This window comes from Mustela lutreola, chromosome 3, assembly GCF_030435805.1.
Source record: "Mustela lutreola isolate mMusLut2 chromosome 3, mMusLut2.pri, whole genome shotgun sequence".
NCBI classification, from domain to species: Eukaryota; Metazoa; Chordata; class Mammalia; order Carnivora; family Mustelidae; genus Mustela; species Mustela lutreola.
Window position 1 is genome coordinate 74,401,430 of NC_081292.1, and position 19,360 is coordinate 74,420,789.

The 19,360-nt window shown below is 37.3% G+C and overlaps 1 protein-coding gene and 1 pseudogene across 2 annotated transcripts in view; both read left to right on the top strand.

The window, feature by feature from the left end:
• TOX (thymocyte selection associated high mobility group box) overlaps window positions 1-19,360 on the top strand; it is a 299,710-nt gene that overhangs the window by 230,526 nt on the left and 49,824 nt on the right. The window lies entirely within an intron of this gene.
• On the top strand, window positions 8,608-9,164 carry LOC131826798 (rRNA-processing protein FCF1 homolog; annotated as a pseudogene).

Below are 19,360 nucleotides of genomic sequence, written 5' to 3' on the forward strand. Positions count from 1 at the left end.
ATTGAGATTGTTTCATATATGGCAATTGTTTCATATATATGGCAATAAATGAAGATTCTTTTGTCATATTCTTCATTCCATCCTGGGATTCCCCAACCTCCTAAATATGTTTTTCAATTTTCATATATGCAGATTTACTTTATGTGCTATAAATTTCTGTAGGTTTTGGCACATGCTTAATGTCTTGTCTCCACCATTGCAACATCATACAGAACAGTTTCACTGCCCTAAAAAAAGTCCCCTTCATTTTACGTATTTAACCACCTCTTCTTCCTGAACCCTTGGCCATCGTGTTTATGATCAATCTAGTTTTGCCTTTTCCAGAATATTATGTAATTGAAAATACTCTGGATCCTTTCACTTAGCAATATACATTTAAGATTATCTCATGTATTTTCATGGCTTTAAGCTCATTTCTCTTTATCACTGAAAAATATTCCATTGCATGGATATACCAGATTTTATTTATACATTCACCTACTGAAGGACTTTTTTGGTGATTATGAATAAATCCGCTACAAACATTTGTGTGCATGTTCTTGGGCGGGGGTACGTAAGTTTTCATATCAATGGGTAACCTAAGAATGTGATCACTAAATTGTTAGGTGAGACTATGTTAATTTTGTAAGAAACTGTCAAAATGTCTTCCAAAGTTGCTATACCATTTTCCATTCTTCCTAGTACTGAATGAAACACCTCATACATTTTTTTCTTTTACATATGCATGTCTAATAGTTCCAGCATCATTTGTGGAAAAGATTTTATTTCTCCTTTGAATTGCCTTTGCTCTTTTGCCAAGGATCAGTGACTATATTTGTATGGGTCTATTCTGGGCTATCTATTCTGTTCATTGATCCTTGTGTCTATTGTCTTGCCAATACCATTCTATCTTCATTACTGTAGCTCCATAGTAAGTCTTGAAATCAGGCAGCGTGAGTCCTCCACCTTTGTTCTTCTTCAGTATTCTGTTGGCTCTTCTAGTTCCTTTGTTTTCCAAGTAAACTTCTTGTATGTATGAAGTGTTCTTAAATCTATGAAATGGCTTGCTGAGATTTGATTGGGATTATGTTGGATCTTTAGATCAAGTTGAGAGGAACTGACATCTTAACAATATTGAGTCTTTCAATCCTTGAACACAGAATGTCTCTCCTTTTATTAGATCTTATTGATTTTTTTCTTCAGTGTTCATAGTTTTCTATATGTAGATCCTGTATATGTTTTGTTATGTTTGTGCCTAAATATCTCATTCTTGGAATGCTATTATAAGTAACTTTTCCTAAGTTTCAAATTCCAGTTTTCCAGGGCTCATATATAGGAAAGCATCAAATCCTTCATACTTACTTTACCAGCTTATTATTTTGAGGAGCTTTGTTGTTGTTATTGTTGTTGTTGTTATTGTTGTTAGTTGAATCTTTGGGATTTTCTTCATAGACAATCATGTCACCTGCAAACTGAGAGGCTTTCTTTCTTTCTGAGCTGTGTAGTCCTTTATTTCCTTTTATCATCCTATTGTTTAGTTGGACTTTCAGTATAACATTAAATAAGAGTGGTGAAAAGGGACATCTTTGCCTTGTTTCCAATTATAAGGAGAAAATATCCAATTTTTCACCATTGAATATGATGTTAGCTGAAAGGTGTTCATAGATTTTTAAAATGAAGTTAAGTTCCTTCCTATTCTTAATTTGTTAAAAGTTTTTTTTTTAATCATTAATGGGTTTAGATTTTGTCACATGCCTTTTCTACATCTATTGATATGATTATAAGATTTTTCTTTTTTAGCCTGTTTATTTCACTGAATATATTTGGCATATGACATAGTGTAAATTTAAGGGGCAAAATGTGTTACTTTAATACACTAAATATTACAATATAATTGCCATTGTAGTGATATTTATCACATTACATAATTATAGCACAATACTGCCAATATTCATTAAACTGAGCATTTAATTACTTTACTACTTGAAAGAAGTTTGTACCTGTAACATCAATTTTTATCCACCCCCCCCTTCTTTTTAGCTTGGGGAGGTGTTGGACTACATGGATAGATTTCTAATGTTGAACTAGCTTTGCATACTTAGAATAAATTCTACTTGCTTGTGGTATGTAATTACATCATTAGATTTAAATTATAAATGTTTTATTGAAGTTTTTGTATTTATCTTTATGAGAGTTACTGGTCTGTAGTTAATCTATAGAAGTAATAGGAAATTTGGGGTCTTATAACATAGGGTAGGAAGTGTTTCCTCTGTTTCTGGAGCTATTATGTAGAATTGGTATGATTTCTTCCACAAATGCTTGTTAGAAACTACATGGACCTGGTGATTCTTTTCAGAACATTGTTGGTTATTGGTTAATTTATCCAATAGGTGTAGGATTATTTGGGTTATATATTTTTCTTTGTATGAGTTTTGGTAGTTTTTGAATCTCAAGGAGTTGTTCTGTTTCATCTAAATTGTTAAATTTGTGACCCTAGAGTTTTTCATATCATTCTTTTGTTATCCTTTTAATGTGTTTGGCATCAATAAGAATAACTCCTTTTCCATATATGATACTGTAATTAGTATCCTCAATTTTTTTTTTGTTAGTCTGTCCAGTGGTTAATCAATTTTATTGATTTCTCAAAGAACCAGCTTTTGGCTTTGTTGATTTTTTTTCTATTGTTAATTTGTTGTCAATTTCATTGATTTCACCTTTAATTTGTATTATTTCTTTTCTTCTTCTATGTTTAGACTCAAATTGCTTTTCCTTCTCTGGTTCATAAGATAAAATTAATTTTATTTTTATATTTATTTTTATTTTATTATTTATTTTTATTTTTCATTTTTATTCATTAATTTTAGATCTTTCTTCTTGTTTAAAAAAATGCATTTAATGGTATAAGTTTGCATCTACACACTGCTTTTGCTGCATTTCACAACTTTTATTGTTGTACTTTTATTTTCATTGAGTTCTTTCTTAAGTTTTTATATGTTAAGAAATTCTAAATACTAATCTTTAAGTATCTTAAAAGGATTTTAGTCTGGAATTTGAAAATTTTTGAACACCAAGAGTCATGGTTTTATTCTTACCTTACCCAGCAAGTTCTGTCATGTTTGGTAGATGAAGGCCTCTCCATTCTTGATCCACTACTAATTAATAATCACCTGGTACTTACAAGAAATAAATTTCTCATCAGACTACCCACAGAAAAGCCGGCCATCATGCCCTATTGTCAGCTGGTAATTCTATACCATAATCTCCTGGCATGAAAACTAGCAAGAGAATCCACAAACAATAGGCCAAACTCTCTGGGAGAGCTTGGAGCTCTACCAGATGGTTCCGTATTCAATGGCTATGGCATAATTCTCCTCTCTGAGCCTGGTTCTTTTGTGCGTCTGAGTTTGGCACTAAGAACAGAACAGTAAAAAAAACACAGACAAGGTACTCTGCCTTCAGAATTTGGATTCTGCTCAGGCAAGTCAAATAATCCTAAAACGCACTGGGTGGGACACATTGGCACCACCTGGGAGCTGTTAGAAATGCTGAATCCCAGTCCCTTCCCAAGACTTCCCGAATCCGAGTCACATTTTAGAAAGATCCCTGGGGTAGTTGTGTTTGTGTTAAAATTTGCATAGCCCCACCCTAGATAATGATACATGGTGATCATGCTGCGAAAAAGATGCCTGGCTTGGAAAGGATGGATCTAGACTTGCAGGCTTATCAGGGCAAATCTCTCTGAGGAGGTTCCCTTGAGACACTGAAGGGTAGAGCCCGGATCCCTCTCCCTTTAGGTCCTCTGGTCCCTGCCACCCCTCCCCTGTGGCTCCCCCTGCCACCAAACCCAGGTCTGCCCCTGCCTTTGCTTCGCATGCAGTGAACATCCAAAGAAAGTTCTGGTGGAGGGAGGCAAGAAACATAAGCCCCCCATGAAGCTATTTCCCTGTTTCATTTAAAAAGGAAAACAGTAATATATAAGTATTTATAGTCTTCAACTAAAACAATCCTGGCCTGTGAAAGGGGAAATAGAATATAATACACTTTTTTTTTAATAGGTTCTGACTTCTGTCTTTTCCGAGAGTACTTTTTCCTTCAGAAAATAAATTGTAACTGAAAAATTCTATTAGCTTCTATGAATGCAGATGCAGAAAAATGGTCAGATGCTCTTAAATTTAAAAACTGCAGGGTAAATATTCTTTCTTGCTTCCTTGTAATAGGCTCTAAACTTCAGTGATGCGAGTTTTTCTCTTTTCCTTTAGTTGATCAATGTAATTGAGATTTTTCCCATTTATTGGAGCTGTCATCTTGTGGTCATATAATTATGCTAGAGATATTAAATATATTTTAGACACAAAATTGTAAACACAGTATAGAAGAACCATGAACTTATTTCCATATCATTAAACTACATTTTATCCATGAGTAACACACATCTTTCATAACATACAAGAAATATCCTGCCTTCAGTGGCACCTATATGTAGCATTCTTAACTACTCCTTGATTTGACATTGCTATTTGGGTTATTTTATTATCAGGGAAAAAATGGTCAATATATATAACTGACCAGTGAGTAAGATCCTAATTATATGCAAAACTGCCATTCTGGTAATTAACACTTTTTCTGGATACAGGGTATTATTTGGAAAAAATATGCACCTAAGTCAAACTTCTGCCCTGATACTGCATCAGAAAAGAACGGAAAGAATAAAAGCTAATGTGTAAAAAGCAAATTCTAATACAACAGCGGCTCTTATTAGTAACTTTGTTGCAATAAGTTCTCATGCTAAACAATTTTTATTCTGGTGACACTGAAATGTTCCACCAGAACACTCATCAGCTTAACAATTAAGCCAGTCCTACAAAAATACATCCTTTTCAAGTCCAGAACTTTGCTCCTGTTGGTCTTTCCTTTGAACCAAAGCTTGATGAGTATGTCAATTAGTGTAGCTTCTCATTCAGCCAACTGTATATAACTATATGCCAGTAAGAACTTCTAGGATACAGGATTTTATTGTTTAAATAGCTCTGTTAGTATTTGGATTTAGCCTCAAAATAGACTTCTAGGCTTTATATGAAGTAATGGTAGTCCTTTTTTCTTGCTAAAATATGCCAATGCTATTACTAAAATTTAGGAAATAAAGTAACAAATTGAGTATCACTTCTAATTTAAAAAAAATATCCCCCAGAAGATTAAAAACTTTATTTAAAAAAGATTTTATTTATTTATTTGGCAGACAGAGATCACAAGTAGGCAGAGAGGCAGGCAGAGAGAGAGAGGGGGAAGCAGTCTCCCTGCTGAGCAGAGAGCCCAATGTGGGGCTTGATCCCAGGACCCTGAGATCATGACCTGAGCTGAAGGCAGAGACTTAATCCACTGAGCCACCCAGGTGCCCCTAAAATCTTTATTAATAAGAGTCCAACCAAACAAACTTCTCAGCTAACTATTACTTTATTTTATTTTACTTTTGTTTTCACACATAGCACTTTAAAGATCAGAAATGCAATCACTAGGGGTGCCTGGGTGGTCAGTTAAGCCTCTGACTCTTGATTTCTGCTCAGGTCATGATTTCAGGATTGGAAGATGGAGCCCCACCTCGGGCTCCATGATGAGCAGGGAGTCTTCTTCAGTTTCTCTCTCTCTCTCCCTTGGCCCTTCTCCTGCTCGTGCTCTTTCTTTCTCTTTAATAAATAAATAAATCTTTACAAGAAAGGAAGGAAGGGAGGGAGGAAGGAAGGAATAAAGAAATAAATGCATTCATCAGAAAGGGTATGTCCACAGGTCGGAGAACACTAAGTCCATATTCCACAGTCACAAAATGGCAAAATGATAATTGAGAAAAAAGTTCATGCTCTTGAGATCCTTCATGACTCATGATAAAAGGAATATTTTTTCCATTTCATTTAGAACCAGGTGTTTAACTAGGGCAGAAAAGTGGGCAAAGGCATTCTAGACGGTTTTCAGCAAGAATTAAAACAAAACAAAATACCAAGACACTAAATTAAATTTAAATTAAAAAGGATGCCTGCTTTCCTGGGAATTTTTAGACATTTTGCTGAAATTATGTTACCCAGATTATGGGCATGAATATTAAGAGCTACTGCTAACTTAATTGAATTCTTATTCTAAGATAGCCTTCCTGTCAGGGCAGGGCCCACATTAGAATTATTATAATCTAACACGGACTCATCACCCTCATGTGGATGAACCATTTGTAAACCATGGCCTAGGAGGCGCCCCTTACTGTGCTTTAAGGTCAGTGGCTCCCCAGAGTCCCAGCCATCCACTTCTTCAGGGATAACAAGCAGGAGAGATATACCACTTAACGATAAAGCTGGTGGAAAAAGTTCTCTTCATCAAAAATTGAATGTAATGTGCAGAAAGATCTTCTTTTCTGTTAAAAGTTCCTGACACCAGCCCTCATAAACCCATCAAGCATCATTTAGTCTTTAACTGTGAGGGGGAAAGGAAACATACTTTCAGGCAAATCATGTCCACTCAGTGCTCATTCCTCACAGCCCATCTGTCTTATACTCCTTGTACTTTTCCTTTTTGTCTCAGCCAGTCGTGAAGCATTCATATAATTAATCCAGGAGCCCAGCCTAGACCACAGAAACCCTTGCACCTTCTCACCTCCTTTGCAGAGTGCTTTGTGTTTTTTTTGGTTGGTTTTTTGTTTTTGTTTTTAGTGAGAGAGAGAATGAGAGGGGAGAAGGTCAGAGGGAGAAGGTCAGAGGGAGAAGCAGACTCCCCATGGAGCTGGGAGCCTGATGTGGGACTTGATCCCAGGATTCCTCGATCATGACCTGAGCGGAAGGCAGTTGCTTAACCAACTGAGCCACCCAGGCCGACCGAGTGCTTTGTTCTTCTTTTTCCTTCTGGATAACCTCCATCCCTAACAGGTGAACCTCACTGATTGACAAGTGAGGCAAATACCAAGAAAAGTTTTGATCAAAGTCTTTGAGTCACTTATTCTATGAAAGCTTAGTTTATGTGGCAACATTGGTAGTTAATTTAAGGAATGTTGCGGAGATCCCGATCCAAATGACTATGTTCATGTGCCCATAACTCTTTTTTCAGGACCTAGTGTAAAAACCCAAGTTATTTTTTGAAACTGTAAGCCCATATTTAGGGCTTGATAAAGTGGTCTCTCTGCTAATGTAGCATCAGCTGTTAGTGTGTTTTATGGGCTTCTCTCAGTTAGAACAACTTGATATTTTAAAATATTTTGACAGGTAGTCTTAAAACAACAAAGTCTCTAGCAGTCCTAAAACTTAACAGGGAAAACAGTGGACACTCAAATTGCTAATTCTCAAGCAGAAATCTATCAGATGACTCTCAGTCACAGTTTTTGTTTTTTTTTTTTTTTTAAATGTGATTTGATTGTATACTGAATGGTTAAGGTTTACTTAGGTGGAAAAGCCACATGATGATTTTTATTTTTGCTCAATTTTTCACAGTCTCTTAGACAAATCATCACTTTTGTGAAACTGTAGCAAGTAGAGTTGACCGCCCAACAGTCGAATGATGTATCTTAGCGTTCATCGTATTGCCTTCCGAGTTCATTTCCACTTTTCAAATGCCCTCCTATTTAAGAAGCATTCTTTTATTGAAGTAGAGTTGACACACAATGTCACTGTAGCTTCAGGGGTACAACAGAGTGATTGGACAAGTCTATACATTATGCTGTGCTCACCACAGGCACAGCTGTCATCTGTCCCCACGCAATGCCAAAATAGTACCATTGACTGTATCCAGGTGCTGTGCTTTTCACCCCCCAACCTCCGTCCTACTATTCATTCCATAACTGGGAGCCTGTATTTGCATTCCCTTCACCGTTCACCATTTTGCCTATCCGTCCCACCTCTGGCCACCATCAGCTCTCTGTTCTCTGTTTTTATCAGTCTATGTCTGCTTTTGCTTGCTTGTTTTGTTTAAAAAGCATCCTCAGTTCTCCACGATGCTCACAGCAGTTTCGATCATTGCAGACGGACTTCTTGTGGCAACATTATTCGCACATTTCAGTCCCCTCGGAAATCAGACTTCCTGCTCTGCAAGTCTACATAGCAGTGCATTTTTGGTTATGGCAATGACTCCCCACCTGACTTGTATTACTGTATGTCTCCCTGCCCCGTCACCTCTTCAATCATAAGTACAGTCTTATCTGCCATTATTTCCCCTTGTGACCTATCATAGTACTAGGCACAGAGCAAGTGTTCAGCAACGCATTTCCAACTGAATTTCTTACCCAAAGCATCAGTGCTTTAAAGTCGGTCCTTCTAGGTTCTAGCTGCATGTTCCCCAGCAAGCTCTTCCAACTATCTTTTGTTAAAAAGCACATCTAAAAATATCAGTTCACATACTGGATCAGCAGTAGAGGTGCCATGGTTATGATACAGACTTTGAAGGTCAGGCAGCTTGTGACAGATTCCAGCTGGTCCACTTACTGAACAGCAGAGAGATCCCCTCACCAAGCCTTTGTTCCTTCATGGGTGTGACCTGGCTATTGGGGGGGTTAAACAGGGCTCTGTGCTTAGAGTATCAAGGAGGACCAGTAAGTCATAGAATGAACTTAAGACTACAATTACCAGAAAGAAAAGTGCAGCATGAAAGAGGAAGTAAAAGAAAGTGAGGAAGTATTTGACCATGAAGGGAATGCTTAGTCTCTGAGATCAGAGTCTTAAAGAGAAGGCTAGAGAAGGATAGATTGAAACCCAAAAAGAAAGAAAAGCAAGATCCCAGGGGATCCAAGGAAAAAGAAGTCTCCCAATATCCTTCCTGCTTCTTCTTCCAATATCACACACAGCTGGGTGTACCTTACCACATCTTGGTTGACACCAAGTTTATCAACTTTTTCGCTAAAGTCTACCCGTATGCCAATAGTATCTTGTATATCTTGTGTAATTTGTATAACTGACTGTAATGGCTGAAATTGAGAAATCGGGGCAAAAGGATTGAGTGGCTCTAAGGATTGCCAAGGATCCAAGATTTGAACAATTCCACACGCAAAGGAATCTATGCAGACCATTGCTTAGTACAGAGAGTAAATCAGCATTAAGTGTTACATTTGTGGGCACAGTTGACCTTAAACAAAGAATGGGAAGATCCCCAGAGTTCCCTCCATTTCTAACCATAGATAGAACACTGAGAAGATGCCAGATTATTATGGAGCCCCTAGGTTCTAATTCTTAAAAGAGAGTTCTTCTGCCTTCCTCTACCAAAACCTTTTTCTGTTGTCAGTTCATACAGCGATATGCTATAGCATGAATCATTCCAATTATCCATTTGCTCTGTTGTAAGCTAAGTGTGGGTAAAGACATTCACTTTTTAAAATAATTTATTTTATTTATTTATTTGAGGGAGAGACAGCACTAACAGGGAGAGTAGCACAGTGAGAGGGAGAAGCAGGCTCTTTGATGATCAGGATTTCCCACTGCTGGGCTCAATCCCAAAACACTGGGATTATGACCTGAGCCAAAGGCAGATGCTTAACCAATTGAGCCACCCCAGCACCCCAATACACTCACTTTTTGATGTTGTTTTGAAATTGGTATTTTGTACCATTTTAAATTTTGTTGCATCTTTTTATAAATCCATTGACTCCTCACATAAAACAACAAAAACAACAACCCACAATTACCAAAGGCTAGCACTGAGCAGTTGAGACTGACTGGCAATATGGACACTTACCTGCCTGTCAGGTATAGACCGTTTCAAATCAGTTGCACTAAGTGTAATTTCCTGGAGAAATAGATATAAAATGTGAAAGGTATATTTGCTATTTTTTATAATTGATACCTAAATTTATGCCATCATCACACAGGGTTATAATTATGCAGAATTATGATCCATTTTAACTCTTTATACCATAATTATCTAGTTTAAACATATATTTTATAGATGTTAAACCTGTAAATGATAGATAACTTAAAATGTTAGCATTAGTGTTTTAAAATTATCACTATTAAAACCTAATTATTAGTTGAGTGGGTCTATGTTAGTGGACATTGAAAGATCAAAAAAATTTTGAAGATATTTGTCCAAATTAAAATTAGAACAGGTAGCTCATATGTTCTAAATGAACATGTTTGCTTCTCTAATAATAATTTCATTATCACCAAGTTACAGGATAGAGTTTTAATTATGACCTTTATATCAGTAGAAGCCATGTATTGGGGATTAAAAACCTACTCCTTTAACTAGTCTAGTTAAAGTCTGTGGCTTGATACATTCTGGGCTCCAACTTTTATAAAAACCAGAGAACACTTCTAATAACACTTTTCTAATTTCATGGTTCAGTGCACAGTCAGTAAAGATTTAAATAATTCAGAAAGAAAGCCTATTCTCTTTCTTTATTAGAAGTTTGAGTCAGGCAAATTCTTTGACATTTAATAGGTTTTTAACCCTTTTAATAACTTTTTATAATGAAATTTATTGGCAGTTGTTTTAGAAAAAGGGTCATTACATTAGCATGAATAGCAGTCACTAGTTTTTATGATTAGTTTTGAGACCTTGACCTTATATAACTCAAAGTATATAAAAGCATAAATGAGTAATGTTAATATTAACCAAATTAGGTATACCCAGAAGTATAGAGCCTATATATAACGATATTCATCCCATTATCTAACATGCTATAAAATTTTGGCAGACAAATATTTGAATTTTTTAATTGTTTTAAAGGAGCTTAAGGTCACTTATAGAGTCAGACACTTTAAAGAAACTGAAAGACATTGTAATTTTCCTAGACTGATTTTACCAAATTATTAATATTATACTCAATAGGAGAGGATTTCCAGCCTTTTCCTATCTTGGTTTCATGCTATTTTAATGTTTTATAATACATTATTAAAAGGATTATTGAAAGATTTCCATAATAAAATACTGGTTTAAAATTATACGTTTCTTGAAGTCCCCAGTAGCTTGGGAACATACAAATATTCTGCATAAGAAAGCTATCAGGCCCAAGAATAATACAAGATTTTAATTTTGCTTCTTGAGATGTACTTTAAGTGAATGTCGTGTATATCTAATGATTTAAGAGCCTCTAAATGAACTCAAATGTCACTTTCTGAACTGATGTGAAGAAGTCAATATTCCACTTGACATCTCCATTTTTACTAGATCCCATTAACATTGCAGTGGAAAGTATGAAATTCAGTTAAATTTTCAGGTTTAAATATAGTATAAAGAACCATTTCAGCTGACTTGTGATGCTATAAATATCCAGAGCTAGTTCTCATAGATAAACCACAACTCCCATAGGGCATGTCTTGTAGAATTTCCCAATTTTCTTATCACCTATCTTTCCAACCCATGCTTTTTGTTTCAATGCACACAATCCTTTGAAAGTATTCTGAAAATAAGGCACATTATTCAGTCCCTTCTTTGGGCACATCAAAGCAGAGATGTGAGCAGACATTAGCATGTTTGAGTACACTTTAATATAAGATTATAGTCCCATGAACAAAGCGCTGCCTACACTTTGTAGTGCAGATGCAAAAGGCACTATTTCTACAAATCAAGGGCTTCACTGACTCTAATCATAGGTATACCCAGAGCCACTCACAGACTCCTCTTAACAGAGGTGTACAATTTTGTAGGAACTGCTAATTCAGGTATTTTTGGAACCAGAGGGTTGACCAGATGGTCTCCCAAACCCTTTCAGATAAGATAGAGCTTTTAGTCTGCCTTTATATCCTGCCATTAATTGGAATTACAAGAGATGCTCTTTGTCAGTTAAGAGTCAAGCTTGCTTGCTATACATTTGCATGTTTGTTTTATTTGAGCCAGGCAAAGGAGTCTTCTCAAGGGCACACTGGAGCACAAGGTCAGCCTGGTTATACTGACTTTGATAACTTAACAGTAACAGTAGGAGACAAATCATGTTGGCCTGAAGCAATCAGACATGGATGCCTCAATTTGATGGAAAACATCTTTGCAGCTGCGTGTCACTATACCCCATAACCTTCTGGCCATTGTTGTGATCCAAAGGAGGGGTTATGTGTACAGAGTTGATGGCAGAGAACAGTATACAATGACCTAGAATACCTTTTTATGTATTTAAATTTTTTTGAACTTTGTATCTACCATTTAGCCTATGAGCTTGCGACCAGAGAGCCATTAACATCCGGGTTATAAGTTCAACCTTTATCTGGGCTGTTGACTTTCTCATAGTGAAACCCTGTGCTCTATGACTTAAGCTGCCCAGCTTCGCCCAGAACAGGTCTCCACAGATGCAAGGATATGGCTACCAGAATGTTTGGTCACAGCTCTGTCAGTGGCTCACCAAGAACTAGAACTAGTCAAAGAAAGTGACTCCAGATGATAGCAAAAGATAAACATCCACATCTTCCACAAGAGGTGACCCAGGTGACCAAAAACTACAAAAATTACTTTTACATTTGCCAGAATATCTTCCTTGTCTTTATCTTCATCCATCCATGCTTAAGCAAGCATTTAAGGTCAGTACTTTTCTCTCATTTTTTGTCTCCCTACAACATATCACTGTCAAAACAAACCACATTTAATATTTATCCTATTGTCTTATCCCCTTCCTGCCCTTGAAAGTGAGCTGTGAAAGGACAGAGATGTCATTCAGTGTGTTTGCTTACTGTTGGTTTTGTGTTACTTATAGCAGTACCCAGCACAAAGTAGGCACTCATTAAATATTTGTTGTTGAAAAATTGTTATCCCTAATTCAGAGATAGAAAATGAGGGTCAGGGGTGCCTGGGTGGCTCAGTGGGTTAAAGCCTCTGCCTTTGGGGTACTGGGATTGAGCCCCACATCAGGCTTTCTGCTCCGTCGGGAGCCTGCTTTCTCCTCTCTCTCTCTGCCTGTCTCTTTGCCTACTTGTGATCTCTCTCTGTCAAATAAATAAATAAAATATTAAAAAAAAAAAAAAAGAAAAGAAAATGAGGGTCAGTTAAAAGCAAGACAACTCATTAGACTCAAAACCAGTTTGACAATGTCACGAGCAGAGTTTCCTTGACTACAAAACACCATCTCTCATCTAAAAAAAGGAAGAAAAAGAAATTCTTTTAAAATGGAGTAAAATTGCTTGTTGGGTTGTTTATAAAAATGAATCAACATCTCACAAATGAGGGCAATTCACATGCCTTTTAGATCTAGGGGATGTGACAGAAGTAGAAATCAAGTTTGGTTAAGGAGGGCGGAGACCTGGCAAAGACACTGAGGACATGAGAAGTTGGGTGTCCTCCCTTCCTCAGTGGCTTCTTGCTCTTCACCGTCTGATCTTTGGTTCATCACCTGGGCAAGCATACAAAATTTTAATTAGTTAAATTAAAAATATAATTTTTTGCCATGGCTTTTAAAACTTTCAATAATGTTTTCCTCTAACACATCAAATCCTTCAGTAATGAAGGTCTCATTCATGGAAGGGGCCATAGAGAGGGAGAGACCCCAGTCTGAGGGAGGACGATGGTGAGGTATTATGGAAGCTCCTGCGGAATAAGCATTTGTTTTCTGAGGTGGTCTCAATCTTTCCCAACAATGGTGGTTCTAGAGAGTGCCATGTCTTTCCATTTGGCAAATATCTAATGAATTGTACCCCAGAGTTCTTGCTTTCCTGTGAGAGTATTATAATTACTATTTATCCTAACTAAATGACAGATATCCCATTTTAGTGTATTATGAAGAAATCTGAGCCCTATTTATTCACGTTGTTTTTTGGAAAGAAACTAGGTTCAGTAAAGTTGTTCTGACCCATTATTGAGGATAAAAATACATTTTCATAAAAATGACCAATCTTTCTTTTGAACCTCTCTTTTTTCTAATCTTTGAAACTATAGCATGTGCTTTGCATAGATATACTTTCCAGATTTCCCCTCTTGATATTATCAGTCTTCGATGTCAGAAGTCTAATAGCAAAAATGTTGAAGTTTATTTAAAATACACGTTTTTAAATAATGAACAGAACACATGAGGAGATCACCTAGAAACGATTTCTTTAATTTGTTTGGACAACGAATAATTTAGCTCTCTCTTGGAAATGCACTTAGGAAAATAATAAATGAAATTTGATTATTAAATTTACCCACGCATTCGTTCTGGCGTATACATTTACATATTAATTGAATCCCTGGCAAAAATATGTAATCAAATTGGGGACTTAAATAATATCAACATTTACATTCTTCTCGTAGGCTCTTGGAGTGCATTATTCCTAAGAAAAATGAGAACTGCTTGGTCTCCTTCCTGGCCTGATGAATCATGTAAGGCTGGATCGGTTACCGAGAGCAGGCTCTCTTTAGATGCTACGAACAATATTTATTTGATAGTGTCTATAAAAGGGACCAAGAGCAAGCACTTGTCACAGCCCAGGCCAGCAGGGTCCCCTCGCAGCCCCCGGGGAAAGTGCTCAGGAGTGAAGGGTGTCAAATGCTGACAGACGGGGGTAAATGGAAGAGCTTCATAGATTCCTCACGTTCTCTTGTTCCTGCTGCAACTGGCACGCGTCCAGGCCTCGCCAGCGAAGACCACAGAAAGCAGCAGCTGGTAAGCCACATTAGCAAATAAGGCCTCAGGGCTCCCCATGTTCCAGGCTCTGTTCACCAACTGCTATTCACTCAAACAGCTGGATCAGAGCGGAGAGAGCCAAGACGTCGTTAGGGTTTTATGTGTACAACTGTTTTGATATGGATTGTCTGCTAGAGGCAGAGATAATGATAGCTTTCAAGGCTCGCGTGTTGGACTGGGAAGTGACGCTGACATTTTGAAAGGGGAAAACAGACTTTGGAAGGATCGGGAAACACACAGTTTTAAACACTGAGACGCGGGCCTTCGTTTGTTCTGGTGCCGTTTGAGTGTGCCATTTGAGCACCATTTTGTCACTCACACAACTGATGTTGTGGCCAGTGTTTCGTTTTGGGGGTTTCAGTATTCGAGTTATGCCAAAATGTTACTTATTTTTAAAATAATCCTCAGTGAGCTACCTGGGTTGCTTTTTTTTTTTTCCTTTTCAAAGAAAAGCCAAGAAGAAGAAAGTGCAAACACATGCAGATAGTATACTTGAGGATTCTCACTCGAGTTTTGTTCTCACCCTGGAACTCTTCACGCTGTAGGTAATTGGGCAGGGAGAGGAAGGAACATCTCAAGCCCTGGATTACATGGCAGGTCACGAGGGATATCTGCTTTGGTTTCTTAACTGATTTTTTAAAAATATTTTATTTATTTATTTGATGGAGAGAGGGAGATCACAAGTAGGCAGAGCAATAGGCAGAGAAAGGAGGAGGAAGCAGGCTCCCTGCTGAGCAGAGAGCCCGATGTGGGGCTTCATGTGGGCCTCAATCCCAGGACCCTGATCATGACCTGAGCCAAAGGCAGAGGCTTTAACCCACTGAACCACCCAGGAGCCCCAGTTTCTTAATTGATTTTAATCGAGCTTGTTCTTTCCATGAATGGAAAGAGGTTTTGAAGGAATGCAATGGAAATCTTCACTTCATCATCATAATCTTCCTCCATGACTTTCACTGACATTTTTTAGCTCCTATGATTACTAAACAATATCAGGAAAAAGACCTGATGTTTAAAAAAAAGCAAAATCTAGCACCCATTTTCGACAGAGTCAGTTTCTCCAGTGAAATGACGTTTATTAAGTAAGAACCAACAACACAACACCAAGGACTTTTAGCCAAGAAAAAAAGAAGTTCATTGGGTTTGAAATAAACAAAACAAGAAATAAACACATTCAAAAGTAATTTTGAGACCCAAGTCTCAAAGAATCAGGCAAATGTAGTCCCAAGAATCAGGTAATTGTAGCACCCAAAAGATCAAGGATTTACAAGCCTGTTTACGGGAATCTTCATCATACCTGCCTAAACATCCCTTCATAGTAACTCAAGAAATCTATGTTAAGTATTGATGATATGCCATGATTGGTGTTAGATACTAGGGCTACCCTGGCAAACAAAAGAGATTCTATCCTGGCCTTTTTGAATTTATATTCTGTTAGGGTATATCAGTCAAGATTGGGTTTAACTGGGGTGTCTTGGTGTCTTGGTGGCTCAGCTGGTTAGTCAACTGCCTTCGCCTCAGATGTGGGATCGAGTCCCACATCAGGCTCCCAGCTCCATGGGGAGTCAGCTTCTCCCTCTGACCTTTTCCCCTCTCATGCCCTCACTCTCTCTCTCTCTCTCAAATAAATAAATAAAATCTTAAAAAGAAAAAAAAAAAAAAGATTGGGTTTACCTACATATAAAAGCATACCCAAAATGACAGTAACTCTAAAAAAGATAGACATTTTCTTTTCATGTTAAACACTCCCACAATAAGTAGATTCCCAGGGTCTGGAAGCTTCATAATAATCATACACTCAAGCACCTTTTTCCTTGTGCCTTCAGTGTCCTAAAGGTAATGCTTCTGGGCTCAAGGCATTTCCCCCTCACCCTAGCTCTAGTGATCACACCCACATATTTGCCAACAGGAAAGAACAATAGACAGTGAGCGTTTCCCTTTAAGGGGATTTCTTGGAAGCACCACACAACACTTTCACTTACATTTGAGTAGACAAAACATGGTCATGTGGCCTGTATGGAGCTGCAGAGGAAGCTAGGAAACACTCTACGGTAGCTAGCCTCTTGGCTAGCCAGCTAAATACTGGAAGCCTGTCTCTCAAGACAAAAGTATAGATTGTCAGAGGGTACAGCCTGAGGTTTCTGCCACAAGGGAGACAGACATTATTCAAATTTTCTTTTCATCTTGTGATTAATGTAAGATGAAGTTTCACTGGAGAAAAGAAAACTCATCATACTGGTTAGTGGGTTTATACTGGTAGTATTCATTTCTTCACTTATATACTGATTCAGTAAATATGTTTTTGAATACTTGGAATGCCTATTTAATTAAAAGAAATCTGAAGAGGGATTGAAAAATGCATTAGTCATTTAATGAAGATTACTGTCTAGAAGGTATAGACATATTAGACTTAGAAATTTACAAGTGGTGGCCATAAATTAAGTACAGACAAAATGCTTGGGCAGTTCAGAGTAAGAAGAGTCTGGAGGCTTTGTAGATGATGTAACGTTTGAACTTGACTTTAAAATACGTTTAGGGTTTAGATATATGAATATGGTAATAGCATTATGGAATTGTGAAAAGGGTACAAATATGTAGAGCATATTTCATTTTAACTTTGATCTTTGTTGGTGGAGAGATCTGAGATCAGTTAAGCTCTTCCATCCTCAACGAACTTGTACAAAACAGCCCTTTCTATAGGGTTGCCTCAAAGGGGAATAATAAGTCTCAATAGATAAAAGTACTGAACAAACCACAAATTCCTGAGCAAAGTTGTTTTTTTTTTTTTTAACTCCTCTTAAAATTTTTCTGACAGCAAATGCTGAAAGAGCAACATGGCCAAAGACACTTTTTCAAAGGAAGGAGACATAGGCAAAGAGTAGCAATTAAGTGGTTTTGGTTGAACAATAAAGGTATGAAGGACAGTCCTAGGGAACAAGGATTATCTGGAAACTTCCATGGCATGCTGAAGCGTTTGGATTTAATTTGGTAGGGAGATATCACTGGGAAGCTTTTGAGCCTATGGCTTATGAAGATTAATTCTGCAGTACTCTTGAGGGTGAATGTGAAGAGATTCTTTATAGATAAGTAGCCATTGCATGTGAAGAGGTAATGAAGGCTTGAAATACGTGAATGAGTGTGGAGATGAAAATAAGGTCAATGGAAGTGTTTTTTCGGAGTAGATTCAGTGGAACTCACAAGGGTTTGGTAGGAAAGGGAAGAATTAAAAATTACTAGAACATTTTTAGTAGAGGTGACAGGGAGGATAAAGGTATCATCAACAGAAATTGGACAAAACAGGTTTGAGAAAGGAAACTTTGAGGTAGAAGAAAGATGACTCAAGCAGAACTTGAGGAAATAATTTAAGGGTGGAAATTTGTAGGAAGAAGAGAAGTCAATGAAGAACTTGAGAAGAATCAAAGAGAAGAGCAGTTGTTATTAAGCACGCCTTAAAAGAATTATTCACAATAAGTTAAAAATTCTGGAATTTAACAGGAAATAATACTTTGGGAGTTGAAGTTTTGTATTTGGCATTAAGACTGAAGTCAGTCAGTACCTTTCTAGAAGGAAACCGGTAATCAAAACATTTGCTTACCTTCATGAGCTAACTAATTAATCTTACTTTTCAGTAATGAAACTCCATCCAGTTTAGTTTTCCCCACATTACACATTAGGCAGTGCTTAATACTGAACCAACTTCTTTGAAAGCAAAGTAAAATGGAAGCAATTCTAATTTGGAGATGGGCGTTAATATCTGACATTTCTAAGTGTATCCAAGAGCTGAAGCGATGACTGTGCTCTCCAATTTGGGTTTGTCAACTCCACACAGGAAGATTATTCTTTAATTGAGTGTTGAAACTGATGTCTGCCTCGCCTAGTATCATGGTGATATGATATTTTTGAACTAACCATCAGTTTGTTGAGAAAGAGGTACCCTGTTGAGTACTTCATTGTCCTTACCCTAACTGATTCTTTATACCACTTCGGTGATGCCCACTCTCTTCTACCAGTAAAACAAACGTAAGAATACAAATTTTAGTACTCAGAGCACTAATTAACATGAAAAGAACAAGTAAGAAGATAACAAAATGGTGGAGGAACTAGGTGCTATAAAATGTTATTATAGACTTTGAAGACCATTGGTTGTAGTCCTACATCTGAAAATTCTGTGTGTAAGTCAATTTTAAAATCATTGTCAGCAAAATCATGTGAAAACCACAATATGTCTGAAAGAGTGAGAAGCAATGGGCTTTAAACAGATAGGTTATAAACTATCATGCTTTGTAACAGGATTTATATAAAGGAGAAATAAAATTATCCATTAGGGGGGCAACTGGGTGGTTCAGTCAGTTAAGCATCTGCCTTCAGCTGAGGTCACGATTCAGGGTTTCTGGGATCGAGCCCTGAGTTGGGCTCCCTGCTCAGCAGGAAGTCTGCTTCTCCTTCTGCCCCTCCCCCCCAAAAAGAAATAAATAGAAGTTGTCAATTAATTAAATACTTTTGGAAAGATCATCTAGTTAAGGCAGGATTTTGCTAGTAAACACTTTAAATTGACAGGGTTATAAAAATGTGTCCTCCTCTGTAGGAGTTTTTGAACATGTACATGAGTGGTCTGTTTGGTGCCGGGTTGGGAGAGGGAAAGGCCCTATAAAGTGCCCATTACGAACATCCATGATTCTGTGCCCACAATAGGAGATCTGTTGCACATGCTGAGAGTCTAAGGAAAAACACAACAAGACTTCAGGACATTAGAAAGTAGTGCATCTTCTGTGCACTTTGAAAATTTCGCCCTGATTTTTATGATACCCTCTGTCAATGGCACAACTTTCCAGGTATCTGTTGAAG